The following is a 14137-nucleotide window of genomic DNA, read 5'->3' as shown; positions in this document are numbered from 1 at the left end:
GCAATAGCCATTGGCTATATATATGAGAAGTCTCTTGGAAAACCTTGGCCAACAACTCAAAAGAGAGTTCTCATGGTGGTTTTTGGCTCTTGGAGAAAATATTGTCAGTTGAGATGAGAAATTTTTATTTATATATATGTGGCATATGGTATAAGAAATGGCATATATATATATATATATATATATATATATGGCTTATATGTGTGTGTATACACAGATTTACATGTATTATAAATTTTTAGGTAGTTAAAGTATGATTCTTTACGATTTCAGATATTCTTGCTGTTATTTTATGTTCTTCTTCTCCACCCCCTTCTTCTGTATTTATCTCTCTCTTCCACTCCCTAATTTAAGTCCCTTATATTTTCCCGTATCCAAGTGTCATCACATAAATCCTACTAGTCAGCTCTCTAGTACTTTCCCATGCCCACACCCTAGAAATAGTACATTTTCACTTTCCTGGTTTCTGCAGTTAATCCAGGATATGAACTCACATTTGAAGATTTGGAGTTAAGAGTGTCAGATGAGAGAGAACATAAAATGTTTTTCTTTCTGTGTCTGGGTTACTTCACTCAATATGAAGTTTTCTGGTTCCATAATTTACCTGAGACGTTCATCACTTCATTTTTCTTTATAGCTAAGTAGCATTCCATAGTGCATATGTATCACATTTTCATTATAAATTCATCAGTTGCAGGACACTTAGGTTGTTTCCATTTTCTTGCTGTTTTGAATAGAGTGACAATGAATATGATAAGCAAATATCTGTAAATGCGGAGTCCTTTGAGTATTTGCCAAGGAGCAATGTAGCTGGGTAACATGGTATATTTAATTTTAGCCTTTGGAGAGTTCTCTATACAATTTTCCATAGTAGTGATGCCAGTTTGTAATCTCACCAGCAGTAAATAAATGCTCCCTTCCCTGACACTTGCAGCATTTTTTTTTTGTCATTTATGTTATTAATCTTTGCCATGGTGCGGTAAAAGTAAGGCAAAAATCATTAAGTTGTTTTGATTGCATTTCCCTAGTTACTAGGCATCGTGAACATTTTTAAATATATCTCTTGGCTTTTAGATAATTAATTAAATAAATTTGGTCCTTTGAGTGTTCTCTGTTCAGATCTCAAGCCCATTTTTTAAAGTAGATCACTAGTTTGTTGTTGTTGTTTTCTTTTTTTTTTCCTTTTGATGATTTTTTTTTGAGACCTGTCTTTGTTAATCCTCTGTCAGATATATAGGTGGAAATAATTTTCTCTCATTCTTTGGGATTCTGCTTCACCTAATGTTCCTTTAGCTGTACAGAAGCTTTTTAGTTTTAGGAAGTCCCACTTGTCAATTGTTGACCTTATTCTTGGGAAAATGCAGTTCTATTCAGAAGGCCCTTTCTTATACCTATATAACATCCCTAGTTTCCTCAGGACTTTTCCCATGAAAAGATATCAGATTTTATTTAAAAAATATTTTCTATATCTAATGAGATGGTTATATGGTTTTTGTCTTTGAGGTCTTAGATTACTTTTATTGGTTTGTGTAGTTTGAACCATATTTGCATCTCTATGAGAAAGCCTACTTGATCAGAGTAGATACTCATTTTTTATGCATTTGTGAATTCAGTTTGCAATTCTTTTACTGCCAAATATTTGAAACTTTATGTGTGTGAATGTTTTGACTGCATGTGTACATGTATACCACATGCATGACTGAAACCTGTCAAAATCAGAAAAGGGCACTGAATCTGCTGGAACTTTAGTTATAGAAGGTTGTGAGCCACCACCCAGGTGCTGGGAAACATGGTCCTTGGGAGAAGCCGTATTAGCCTACATTAGGTAGTAGTCCTGGTAATAAACCTCAGTCAAAATGACTAACAAGAAACAATCAATTATGGTATTGTTTGCTCGTCATTCATGTCTAAAGCCAATAGTTACTACCTATTTTTAGGATCTGTTTAAGTAATCAACTCACTAATTTGGTAAAATAAATAAAAATGAAATTGTTATCAAAATGGCGAAAGAAGTCCGTAGATGTTGATATTAAGGCAGATGAGAAACTTTGCTTATTGTCAGCATAACTCTTTGGCATGAATCACTCCTATCTAACTCTGCAAATAAGTGCCTGAAATGATATTTACCTATAAACAGGCTGTGTCAACAGCAAGTTTCTCAGCTTGTAAAGAAAAGATCACAATCTAGCTTTAGCATGGCGCCATAGTCTACAAGAAATCTTTCATGATCTACCACAGTGAGAGTCACAGCCCATTCAAACTTGTCACTAAGCACAAACTTCATACAGTTAAGAAGCAAGAAATCAGGAATGGCCCAGTTCCCCTGCTGAGATGGTACCAATGCCAGTGTAATGCAAAGTGTCTCAGAACAAAACAACTTTAAATTTTTTGTGTATTGTTGGTAATGCTCTCACACATGCTCCTTCCATGAACAATCTTCTTAATCATCATAAAGTGGTATTTGTCCCTTCAAACACAATTCCTTCGACTACTGAAAGAAGGAGCTATACTAGGGAGTAACAAATGAGCTTGCCTATCCTGTTTTTGCAATGGACTGAGAAGACAGTGGTGCAGCTATAGAGGGATTGCACCATCATATCTGCATATATGCAACCTGTTAGGATTGAGGTAAAGTTACTGAGGAATGTATGAGTGGCATCTGGAAGAAGAGGTTCACACATAACTTCAAAGGCTTTGTCAAGAGTAAGAAGGTTGCAAAATATCAACAAAGCTATGATTGAAACAGAAAACAACCTGTGCTCGGGTGTGCTTGAAGGTGGCAGAGTGTTGAAAACTGGACTGAAGAGGAGTTGTTGCAACTAGACTAGGGAGAGTGTAGGTGAAGAAGACAAATAGGAAAGATTGTGGGAGTAGAAAACAATTAACTTCAAAGAAAAATCCACATTTAAGGCTTTCAATGTCTAAGTAATTTCCTTAAAACATTTGAAAAATTTTCCCCAAGGCAGAAAGATTTTCATCAAAAGATGAAACTGTTCATGATATATTTTATGCTTACAAAGAAATCTATGATGAAAACAGAAACAAACCATTCTGAAAAGGGTCCTCAAGATGAATATCATCAGATTCTCAGGCGGATCCAGAAGAGGGTGCTGTCACCACAGGAGTCAGCTCCACATAGGCTGGTGTCTCTGAAGTCTCTCAGTGGGGGACAGGACACAATGGTATTGATAATTTTGGTGCTGTGTGTTTGCACCTTAGGATTTTGTAGCTTATTTTTTCATACTTGTTTGCATGGTTGATGTTTTGAGACAATTATATTGCCTAAGCTAGGTCGAAATTTTCTATGTAATGTAGGTTGGCTCCAAACTCACAATTCTCCCACTAGGTACTGGGGTTATAACATGTTCTACCATGCCTGTCTTGTGTCCTAATTTTTAACAAAAGAATTATAAAAGTAAAGTAATTTTTAAATTACACGAAAAGTGTTTATAGAGTAGGTGTATAGAGAAAGAAAATAATATAGCTATATTTTCATTGTTTCCAGCAAAATCTCAGTATTACACAAAAAGTTACAATAGATTTAAATGCCTATAATTTAATAAAGGGATAATAAGTTAAGGGTAATTTATTATTGGAAAAATGGTTTCGTTTGGCTTTGCTTTAGAATGGCCTAAGGGGAGGTGTTAATTAAGTCTGCAGTGTTATCATGGCTCCCCCGGTCTTCACACTCACTCAGTCTTCACTGCATCACTCAGAGTTCCTTCCAGTTCTGCGTGCTCCACTCATGTTTGATTTATACTTATATTTAGTCACATAAATATTCAACATGTTACAATTGCCTACAGAACAGTATTCAGAAGAGTAATGTGTTACACTGGTTTGTAGTCTAGAAGCAATAGATTACAGCATATAGGATATTGTGAAGTAATACTGCTCTATGATGATGGTATAGTAACCAAAATAATTTGATGGCAGTTTTCAGAATATATAGCTGCCACTGAGCAACGTGGGGTTAGAAACAATTTTAAATTATATTTTATGAATGTTGTATAATGTTTATTCCGGATACGATAGTTCAAATATATCAAAGTTTCATTCAAAATTATCTTTTATTCATATTGAATCATAAGCCATTTTTCTTTTGCATCGTGATTTCAATTATTTAAGCTATATTAATGGACACAGTCAAAACCACTTGCAAAAGAAATGACTAGTCATTCCTAAAACTTTACAACATGGGACATATGTATCAATTCTAATTAGCCCATGATTCCCATTCTAGATCGTATTCAAGTCAGTGCCCAGTTTTTGATAGCACATATCCAGAAAGCTAATATTTAAGGTGGTAAAATTACATTCTGAATTGAAGTCATTGGAATTATGCAAACAAAGCAAGCAGACTAAAATTTTTGAGATCCAAATATGGTGAAAGTTTATCATCTACATCTCAGCCAACCTAATGGATAAATTTGAACTGGTTGTCATATTAACTATATGCACACACTTATTCCTAATGTCAAGTTCACAGGACATATGTTAAAACAAACCTTGTTGACTTCTAATTTTTTTCTTCAGGCTAGAGGTCTTGAACTAATGAACCAGAACTTCAGGATTAGGATGGGAAGATATAGATAGAGTCAAGCTCCAAGAAAGAGGTAGAGAGGTAGATAGAACTTAAGAGTTAATATGAATGATAGGAGAATTAATCTTTGTCATAAGAGTGTGATTTCAGAATTACAGGCAGATATATTTCTGTCTTTCTGCAATATGAGAACTTGCTGAAAATCAATACATTTACAATCTATATTAGTTTTTTGGCTTTACTTTACCAATTGGTGCTAACTTCATTTGATGCCTAGTCATGGCAATTACAGTTAGTTTATTCCAATCTTCCTCACTACTATTAATTGACCTTAACTCTCAGATCATATACTACCCTTCACACACTTAGTGTTTGTGTGTGTGTGCCTATGCGCATGTGCATGTATGCTTATATAGGTAGATGTGCATGTTACAGCATAGTTAAGAATTGGTTGAAATCCTTCCTTCAGAGTCAGGAAGGATAGTTCTGAAGTTTGAAGTGAAAGCGGAGATCAGCACAGGGTAAAGTCTATGGAAGATTGATAAGAAGTTTATTGGCAAACACTTGTTTTCTCCTATTGGGCAAACCTAGTTCTAAATCTTCAGATGCAAGTACATAGCGTGTAGTAGCTAAAGAAACAAGGAAGGTAAAACAGAACCATTGTTGAGATAGATGGGTTTGGAAGAAATAGAGAGGACAGAGAGTTGAATAGCAGGATACAAGTGATCTGATGGAAAAAATGGAAAAAAGGGTTTCTTTAGGGAAAGAAGGGGAAGATAACAGAAGGGAGGTCTGAGGAAACATCTTGCAAGCTCTCGAGGGGAAGAGGCAACCAAAAATCCCACCCAGCTATGACACCCATGAACCACATCAACAACCAGCATTGCACACTAACCCTAAGAGAACATTCTTTAGTGGCACCCAACAGCCTTCTAACTCCACGTAAGAAGTAGAATATGTCTCAACCTAGAAACCTAGCTAACTACTCAGTGCTAGTGAACTCATAGTTATTGAAGGATAATCTACAATTGCTAATTTACTAAGCTAGTATAATACCTAATAACAATCTACAAACATTTGTCCTTATACCCATAGGTAAATATAGTCTTCACCACTCGACAAAGAAACTTCTCTTTGCAACAGAGATTACTATAGAAAAACCACCAATCACAATGCAGAATTGTGGAGCCCAGTATCAATAGATAGATCTAGAAACACCCAAGGCCCAGGGGACATTATGTAAGAGGGCAGCAGAAAAACTGCAAGTGCTAAAGGATTAAAGAGCTTGCTACAAAATAGGGTCTCCTGGTAATATCAGAAGCTACACCCATAAATTTTCACAAACATTATTGCCGAACAGGAGCTGAACAAGGATGACGTCAATGAATATGCCAAACTGGACAGAGAAAACTCATGAGACTCAACCACAGACAAAGAACTATAGACAAGTGAGTAAAGCTGGGGGCAGGAGAAGTATTCTTCCCTGGGGAAGAGCACAATTTTTATCCCAGTGGCAAATGGTCATGCCAGAAAACATATATACAGGTAGGATCATACTGACTCAACAGGTTATACTTAGGAACACACACACACACACACACACACACACACACTCAAGTTCCTGTTTCAGTTCTTGCTTTGGATTACCCCAAGGATGGAGTATAACATGCAAGGTGAAATAAACATTTTCCACTTCAAGGTGGTTTTGATCAGGGTTTTATAACACCAATAGAAAACAAACTAGGTCCCTTGAAGTTTAGGTCTTTGAGTTATGTGTATATTCTAGACCCTATCCCTCTGTCAAATGCATAGCTAATAAAGCGTATTTACTTTATTTCAGTAATAAAGGGGACCTCAAGCATATATTTACAAGGTGAATCTTCCAATTCCTTGCGAAAATAATCCAACTAGGATAGTAACAAGTATGTTTATTGTTCAGCCAGTTCTAGTTCTTAAGCCATACAAACAAAAGGAAACAAAAATTACTTATGTTTCCTACAAGGGAAGTAACGGTCCAATTGAGACAAGACCTCTTAGGAAGAGAGTTTTCTCATCTTTTTAGCCTGGGAATGCTATAAATATCAGTGGTATGTGTCTATTTAAGAGTAAAGATCTAGAGGAACCAAGATCGCATGTTCCAACAAGGTCATGAAGATTTCCTTCATAGAGTTTCTCAGATCCTTGATTCATTTTGAGTTAATTTTTGCAAGTGTTATGAGAAGAATGTCAATTTTATTCTTTTATATTTGCCCTGTAGTATTTTTTAAAAGAGTATTGTTCCTTGGTAAATTAACATTTACTTTTAGATCTAACGTTATTTTTAATTATATGTATATGGTAATATGCAAGTGCGTGCAGATGCCCTTGAGAGCTAATGGCATCAAGTTCCCCAAAGCTAGACTTACAGGTAATTGTGACCTACCAAAGTCTGTGCTAGGAACTAAAGTTTTGTCTTCTGAAAGAGTAGTATATGCAAATTTTCTATCCCATTGGAAAAAATGTTGTCACCTTTCTCAACAGTTTCACTAACCACAAATCTATAGTTTCATTTATTGAATTTCAACATTTTTCTATCAATCTTTTTCTGTAATAATATTTGGAGGAAAAAAGTTCCGGTTTTGCTTGTTTAAATGTTTGTGGTATTTTCGTTTTTGTTTTGTGTTTCATTTTTTGGATGTTATTATTTATTTTGTTTTCAACCTTTTAAAAGTATCATTCTTAGTCAGTGTTCTATTGCTGTGAAGAGATAACATGAGCATTGCAAGTCTTACAAAGAAAGAATTTAATTGGGATATGCTTATAGTTTCAGAGTTTTAGTCCCTTTTTGTAATGGCAGGGAGCATGACAGCACGTGGGCAGTCATGGTGCTGGAGAAGGAGCTAAGACTTCTACATTTCAAACCATAGGCAGCAGAAAGAGATGGTACTGAGTCTCGTTTGGGCTTCTAAAACCCCAAAGTCCACACCTATTGACATACTTCCTCCCACAAGGCCACACCTCCTAATCCTTTTAATGAGTATCACTCCCTAAGCATTTAAATATACTAACCTATTGGATCATTCTTATTCAAACCACCACAATGCCTATAGACGACATACTTTTCAGTGAAAAAGCAACTATAAATATCAGAACACCCTGTAACATACTGCTGTCACTTCTCTCTTCAAACACTCCTTTTCTCATTTTTCTATATTTTACTGAGATGCTTGTGAATATAAATATTTCTGTGTTTATTTTAACTTGAATTTCTTTTTCTTTTAATATTTATGTATTTCATGTACATGAGTACACTGTCACTGTCTTCAGACACACCAGAAAAGGCCAGAAGAGGGCATCGGATCCCCATTACAGATGGCTGTGAGCCACCATGTGGTTGCTGGTGATTGAACTCAGGGTCTCTGGAAGAGCAGTCAGTGCTCTTAACCACTGAGCCACCTCTCTATCCCCCTAATTTGAATTTCTTAATTAAAAAGAAAATTAAGGGGGCTGGAGAGATGGCTCAGCAGTTAAGATCATTGACTGCTCTTCCAGACATCCTGAGTTCAATTCCTAGCAACCAGTTGGTGGCCCTGTACCATTCCCATCCATTGATTTATTCATTTTGTCCAGTTGTGAATGAATTACATTTTATAATAAGGTTAAGGAGAGTTTTAAATCTTTTGTTGCTTTTTCTCTGTGTCTTACCTTTTTCCTTTTATTCAATGTGTGTGTGTGTGTGTGTGTGTGTGTGTGTGTGTGTGTGTGTGTGTGTGTGAATTTACATCCCAAGATTTTGCCAAGACTTTAGTCACTATTCTACACCTTTTCTTTTTTCTTTTCTTTTCTTTTCTTTTCTTTTCTTTTCTTTTCTTTTCTTTTCTTTTCTTTTCAGAGTCTCTGTTTATTTACCTTGCTTGCAATTGCTTTTTGCTAGATATTAAAATTTATGTTGAGCCCTTATAATGAATTTTCATTTCAGATATTTTATTTGTGAACTTTAGAATATCTGGTTAATATTTGAAAAATAGGGGCTGTGAGTTAGGTGAGCCATTAAGAGCACTGACTGCTCTTGCAGAGTTCCTGAGTTCAATCCCCCAGCAAACACATGGTGTTTCCCAACCATCTGTAATGGGATCTGATGCTCTCTCCTAGTGTGTCTGAAGACAGTTACATGGTACTCACATCCATAAATAAATAAATCTTTAAAAATATTTTTAAAATAATTTCTACCTTTTTGATATTTTTTAATTTATTTTTTATTAGGTATTTTCCTTGTTTACATTTTCAATGCTATCTCAAAAGCCCCCCATACTCACCCCCCCATCCCCTACCCACCCACTCCCCCTTTTTGGCCCTGGGGTTCCCCTGTACTGGGGCATATAAAGTTTGCAAGTCCAATGGGCCTCTCTTTGCAGTGATGGCCAACTAGGCCATCTTTTGATACATATGCAGCTAGAGACAAAAGCTCCAGGGTACTGGTTAGTTCATATTGTTGTTCCACCTATAGGGTTGCAGATCCCTTTAGCTCCTTGGGTACTTTCTCTAGTTCCTTCATTGGGGGCCGTGTGATCCATCCAATAGCTGACTGTGATCATCCACCTCTGTGTTTTCTAGGCCCCGGCCTAGTCTCACAAGAGACAGCTATATCTCGGCCCTTTCAGCAAAATCTTGCTAGTGTATGCAATGGTGTCAGCGTTTGGAAGCTGATTATGGGATGGATCCCTGCATATGGCCATCACTAGATGGTCCATCCTTTCGTCACAGCTCCAACTTTTGTCTCTGTAACTCCTTCCATGGGTGTTTTGTTCCCATTGCTAAGAAGGGGCAAAGTGTCCACACTTTGGTCTTCGTTCTTCTTGAATTTCATGCGTTTAGCAAATTTTTTCTTATATCTTGGGTATCCTAAGTTTCTGGGCTAATATCCACTTATCAGTGAGTACACATTGTGCGAGTTCCTTTGTGATTGGGTTACCTCACTCAGGATGATGCCCCCCAGGTCCATCCATTTGCCTAGGAATTTCATAAATTCATTTTTTTAAATAGCTGAGTAGTACTCCATTGTGTAAATGTACCACATTTTCTGTATCAATTCCTCTGTTGAGGGGCATCTGGGTTCTGTCCAGGTTCTGGCTAATATAAATAAGGCTGCTATGAACATAGTGGAGCATGTGTCCTTCTTACCGGTTGGGACATCTTCTGGATATATGCCCAGGAGTGGTATTGAGGGATCCTCTGGTAGTACTATGTCCAATTTTCTGAGGAACCGCCAGAATGATTTCCAGAGTGGTTGTACAAGCTTGCAAGAACACATCAAAACAATCATCCATCCTGACCAAGTAGATTTCATCCCAGGGATGCAGGGATGGTTCAATATACGGAAATCCATCAACGTAATCCAGTATATAAACAAACTCAAAGACAAAAACCACATGATCATCTCGTTAGATGCTGAGAAAGCATTTGACAAAATCCAACACCCATTCATGATAAAAGTCTTGGAAAGGTCAGGAATTCGAGGCCCATACCTATACATGATAAAAGCAATCTACAGCAAACCAGTAGCCAACATCAAAGTAAATGGTGAGAAGCTGGAAGCAATCCCACTAAAATCAGGGACTAGAAAAGGCTGTCCACTCTCTCCCTACCTATTCAACATTGTACTTGAAGTCCTAGCCAGAGCAATTAGACAACAAAAGGATATCAAGGGGATACAAATTGGAAAGGAAGAAGTCAAAATATCACTTTTTGCAGATGATATGATAGTATATATAAGTGACCCTAAAAATTCCACCAGAGAACTCCTAAGCCTGATAAACAGCTTTGATGAAGTAGCTGGATATAAAATAAACTCAAACAAGTCAATGGCCTTTCTGTACACAAAGGATAAACAGGCTGAGAAAGAAATTAGGGTAACAACACCCTTCTCAATAGTCACAAATAATATAAAATACCTTGGCATGACTCTAACTAAGGAAGTGAAAGATCTGTATGATAAGAACTTCAATTCTCTGAAGAAAGAAATTAAAGAAGATCTCAGAAGATGGAAAGATCTCCCATGCTCATGGATTGGCAGGATCAACATTGTAAAAATGGCTATCTTGCCAAAAGCAATCTACAGATTCAATGCAATCCCCATCAAAATTCCAACTCAATTTTTCAACCAATTAGAAAAGGCAATCAGCAGATTCATCTGGAATAACAAAAAACCTAGGATAGCAAAAACTCTTCTCAAGGATAAAAGAACCTCTGGTGGAATCACCATGCTGGACCTAAAGCTGTACTACAGAGCAATTGTGATAAAAACTGCAGGGTATTGGTATAGTGACAGACAAGTAGACCAATGGAACAGAATCGAAGACCAGAAATGAATCCACACACCTATGGTCACTTGATCTTTGACAAGGGAGCTAAAACCATCCAGTGGAAAAAAGACAGCAATCAACAAATGGTGCTTGCACAACTGGCGGTTATCATGTACAAAAATGATAATTGATCCATTTCTATTTCCTTGTACTAAGGTCAAATCTAAGTGGATTAAGGAACTTCACATAAAACCAGAGACACTGAAACTTATTGAGGAGAAAGTAGGGAAAAGCCTCAAAGATATGGGTACAGGGGGAAAATTCCTGAATAGAACAGCAATGGCTTGTGCTGTAAGATTGATTCTCGATCAACGAGACCTCATAAAATTGCAAAGCTTCTGCAAAGCAAAAGATACCGTCAATAAGACAAAAAGGCCACCAACAGATTGGGAAAGGATCTTTACCTATCCCAAATCAGATAGGGGACTAATATCCAATATATATAAAGAACTCAAGAAGGTGGATTCCAGAAAATCAAATAACCCCATTAAAAATGGGGCTCAGAGCTGAGCAAAGAATTCTCACCTGAGGAATACCGAATGGCTGAGAAGCACCTGAAAAAATGTTCAACATCCTTAATCATCAGGGAAATGCAAATCAAAACCACCCTGAGATTCCACTTCACTCCAGTCAGAATGGCTAAGATCAAAAATTCAGGTGACAGCAGATGCTGGCAAGGATGTGGAGAAAGAGAAACACTCCTCCATTGTTGGTGGGATTGCAACCTTTTTGATATTTTTGATAAGACACATTTTCATTTACTTCGTCAGCACTATTGTTAGTGATGTTTTAAACATAGTTTTGGTGGCTAGCTTAATGACTATTTTTAAAGGAAGTTACTTTTGATGACTATTTCTGTGTACTTTCCATTTCAAATATCTTTGTTGAGAAATACCATTTTTTTCTAATTCTTAAAAGAAAAACCACAAAAGGCCATTAAAAGTTTTTTTTTTAAAACTGCCCAACGTCCTAGTTGTCTTAATTGTTGTTCTATTGCTATAAAGTGACATCATGACCAAGCCAATTCTTAAAAAAGAAAGAATTTAATTGGGAACTTGACTACAGTTTTAGAAGGTTACTCCTTAATCATCATGACAGTAAGTAGACAGGCATGGACACTGGAGCAGAAATTGAGAGCTTTACAGTCTGTTTTGTAGCATTAGGAGGAGACAGAATGACTGGTCCTGGCTTAAACTTTTGAATTCTCACAGTCCACCCTTAATAACAATCTTTCTTTTTCATGGTTACACCCACTCCAACAAGGATGCATCTTCTAATTTTTGTCAAACAATTCTACCAACTGGGAACCAGGCATTCAAATATATGAGCATATGTGGGCATTCTCATTCAATCCATCACATTCTACTCTTGCAGCCATATCATAATGCAAAATGTATTCAAAGGCCCCCATAGCCTTTAATTCTTAAGACTGTTTCAAAGTCCAAAGTGTCACCTGAGACTCATGTCAATCTCTTAACTATAATCCCTGTAAAAGCAAAAACAAAAAGCAAATAACATGCTTTCAATATTAAAAGGTACAGTATATAAATTACCATTCCAAAAGGGAGGAAATATTGTACTAAGGCAGGAAAGAAACCTAGCAGGACAAACTCCAATTTTGTATCGCTATGTCTGATGTCAGAGCATTCTTCATATCTCCTACTCCTCCGAGTTTTGTTGACATAAAACAATTCTCTCTTTTGAGATGGCTCCACACCTTATTAGCAGGTGTCCTTGGTAGATATCTAATAGCTCTAGTATCACCAGCATCTTGGAGTATCCTACAGAGTCCTGGCTTCAGTTTTACAGCTTAAAGCTCTGGGCCTCCATTGGGGAACTCCTTTATCACATTCTTGGCCTTAATGGTTTTTCTTAACCCCAAATGACAATTCTACAACCACTTTACCCCAGTGTCCTTAAACCCAGGACTACATGGCCAAAGCTGCCAAAGTATGCCACCTGCTTGGGCTGGAATTTGGAGCCCCTTTGAGTTACATTTGCATAAGCCCTCTGGTATAGATGGTTTCCTTTATGGCTTAAGCCTTCCTTTAATTCCTTTTCACAAATTGGGAGCTTAGCTGAGCAAGGTCTCACCCTGAGAACACCACTCCCTTTATTCCATTTTGAATCAGGCCTTTCCCCAAAATTTTTATTTCTTTGCACACAGGACTTGGATCCAACATTTTATTTCATCAACGTGTACAAAACTATGGGGATTGATTCTCTATTGTAAGTGAAAATCCTTCTAGAATCAATCCCCATAGTTTTGTACATGTTGATGAGATTCACTGTGATGAAACTAACTTCACTTAGAGTTTTCTATAGGTATTTTTAATATAATGTATAGACTGGAAAATATATAAAAATAGGCAGGTATACATAATTCATCAAGAGCAGAATACTAATGGCAAAAATCTCAGAAGGAACTCAAAGCCCCTGGTATAGAGGGGCCATAACGAATGTGTGATTATTGATTAAATTCAAATAAATACTTTTGTGGTATATGAGATCTCCATGAGGGGAAGTTGTATGTTGTAGATCTTGGGTAGGGAAAGGAAAAGAAATGCACTGGGATCAGTCATTCTGCTTTCCCACTATGGCTCAGTGAGCATGAAGCATGCAGACGAACAACTAGAGGTTTCTTCTGCCTGAGAGAGTTGTGAGGGAAGAAAGGCACAGAAGTGAAGAGAGATGTTGTTTAATCACTGAAATTTAAACCTGTTGTACTCCTTTCAGGATCCTCTCTTTATGGGATGGGATAAACTTCAGACCATCCTCTTACCTGCTGTGTTTTCAGAAGTACTTAAATTACCTTCATCCAAACTTTACCCTGAAACCTCATCAGAAGAAGCAGATAAGTTTCAATAACCTGATACTGCTGGATTTAGCCTTTCAAAAGCAATTCCTCTGATTGTGTTACTCCTTATCACCCCCTCCCAATCATGCCCAGCTTTGTTTTCAATCTTATTTGGAGTCTTTGAAGATTGTTCAACCAAATGTCACCTTTCATCACTTAGCCAATTGTTTTCAAATTTCAATATCTTTGTAGGGATAGTTAGAGGCCATCAAGACTTACTGAGAAGGCCATCATTGTGAGAGGTACACACCGACAGCGATTCTGAGATGGAAACACCTAGAAATGAGAAACAGTATTTAGTTGAGAAGAATGCCACTCTAACAAAAGAAACATGGAATAATATCAATTTTCATAAAAGAACAAGAAAAACTTTACTTTGTAAAAGTTCCCCCACCC

The 14137-nt window shown here is 36.9% G+C and overlaps 1 long non-coding RNA gene across 4 annotated transcripts in view; it reads right to left on the bottom strand.

Annotated features, from left to right (window-relative positions):
• Gm35639 overlaps nt 1-14137 on the bottom strand; it is a 72727-nt gene that overhangs the window by 10348 nt on the left and 48242 nt on the right. For all 4 annotated transcript variants that reach the window (XR_867457.3, XR_003954517.1, XR_003954516.1 and 1 more), the window contains exon 7: nt 13961-14017. This is a non-coding gene — a long non-coding RNA (predicted gene, 35639). The remainder of the gene's footprint in view (nt 1-13960; nt 14018-14137) is intronic.

The sequence above is a fragment of the Mus musculus genome, chromosome 3 (assembly GCF_000001635.26).
Source record: "Mus musculus strain C57BL/6J chromosome 3, GRCm38.p6 C57BL/6J".
Classification (NCBI taxonomy): Eukaryota; Metazoa; Chordata; class Mammalia; order Rodentia; family Muridae; genus Mus; species Mus musculus.
Note: the sequence above shows the minus strand (reverse complement) of the source record. Positions and strands in the feature narration are given on the sequence as shown.